Source organism: Limulus polyphemus, unplaced genomic scaffold (genome assembly GCF_000517525.1).
Source record: "Limulus polyphemus unplaced genomic scaffold, Limulus_polyphemus-2.1.2 Scaffold3842, whole genome shotgun sequence".
NCBI classification, from domain to species: Eukaryota; Metazoa; Arthropoda; class Merostomata; order Xiphosura; family Limulidae; genus Limulus; species Limulus polyphemus.
The window spans coordinates 107,385-109,466 of NW_013669452.1; positions in this window are offsets into that span (position 1 = coordinate 107,385).

Consider the following 2,082-nt stretch of genomic DNA (forward strand, 5'->3'; position numbering starts at 1 on the left):
AAAGAGTACTCCAAGACTACTTTACTAGGTCCTCGAGCTTTACTAGGTCCTCGAGTAGTCTTGAAGTACTGGTCCTCGAGTAGTCTTGGAGTACTACGCTAATATGTTTAAACTGTGTTCTACCTACTTCATTACATCCTCAGCAGGTCAACTTGTTTACACAATACTGTTGTTTTTAACGACTTATCTGTATGTATAATCTTACTTTTGTTAAGTATCTAGTAAAAAAACAACTTCAAATTTTCTCGTATTTTTTATGAATTTGTGTGTCTGTTTAAAGAACATTTTGTAATGCATTACTTAATAAACTCATCATTCTATTTATATTATTATGTTTAGTGACTAACATATTTCTAGAATAAACCATTCAACTTGTTGCTATAACTTATTACCTTGTTGTTTACTGGGAATATACTGTTTAGTTACTTTTTACTTATACCGGCTAACGTACTCCGCAATCTAGCTACGTATTTACTATAAAACATGCATACCTTCCTGATTGTTCACTACCGATATTTGTAATACAGTGGTATAACTTAAAGTTTTAATATCAAAGAACTAGCAACTGTCTGAAAGCAAACTGTTTTTGTCGAGTATTTTTCATACTTTCATTTAAGCGACAGAATTAAAAAGTTCTTTTCCAAACACAACAAGTGTTATATATATATATATATATATATTTGCATTGCAATACACAGCATATCTTAAGAAGTCGGTATAAACGAGTAAGAGCTTTATGCATTAAAAATACAAATGGTATCGTTCTGGTGTTGCTAAGATAGTGTATGATAGATATAATCTTTGTGAGCTCTTTGTTGGGAAGCCGACGGTAGATAAAACTCGAATAGAGCAAGCTGTTTGTTATGGATGATGATTAATCGTTACTGCAGTAAAAACAGAAAAATTGAATTCAAATTCAAATCTTAACAATTGTACGGAAATTAAGCGAATTTGAATAACAATCTCGTTCATGTAAATATTTGCATTACTTAAATAATATTATAACTGCATAAAAGAGAATCTAGCTGAATTTACTGAACAGTACAAAAACAACGAGAAGAAAAATATGGTAAGATCTGGCATGTCAAAATCAACAAATATAACATGAAGATATGAGAAACAACATAAGCTTCTCCAAAACATGTTCTGTTATACAGCTTACTCATAATATGACTGAGATTAACTAATGTACATATCATAAGTTAAAAGAGGTCACCGTTATCGGATTCTTTTATGTTTGTTTGCTAGTTCAAAGTTTTTTGGAACGGAACCTCTTGAATATTTCATCAACTGTGTTCACATTTATCACGTGCTACTCAAGCGTACGTTCAATGTTTCTAAGCATAGAGCATCATTTTCACACATTTGGTATACAGATATTACATGCCATACTCTCTTATAGTTCAAATATTAATACAGCAACGACATTACTACATTTTCTCTAGAGTTCAGAGGCAAATATATACGATCTAGAACGTATGCTAAATTATCTCGAGGCGCCACTCTCTGAAGGATGTTATCTGCTGTATCCAACATCGCCTTGAATACGAGGTTATTTTAACACTATCACATAAAAAAAGAGATACTTCCGGAGTTTCGTGATCCAGCGTTATAGAGAAAGTGTGGATTATTAGAGTAATTTCGATGCTTTCAGAGAGACTCGTTTCTGCTTTCAAAGAGTCGGGACTCGCTATTGAATAGTTTCTCTGCTTTAGTTTGTTTTAGCCTTAGCTTAATCCTGACTATCGCATGTGTGTGATCTATAATTTTTGAATTAACACTCTAACTTCAGTACAGGATATTTTTTATTCAGTTATAGTTTTTAATCCTCAGTAAACACAGTCTTTTATTAAAACTGAATAACCTTACTGTTCCTTGTGACCTGCTTCCATTTTCATATAAAACCTGTGCAAATAAAATGTTTCGTTTATCTCTGCATCATTGTCTCTTTAATTAAATCGTGAAAAATCATTACACGTTCCTTCACTTTACTAGGTCTTTGAGTAGTATTGGGGTACTCTTTACTAGGTCCTCGAGTAGTGTTGGAGTACTCTTTACTAACATAAGCAAGTACAACAGTGG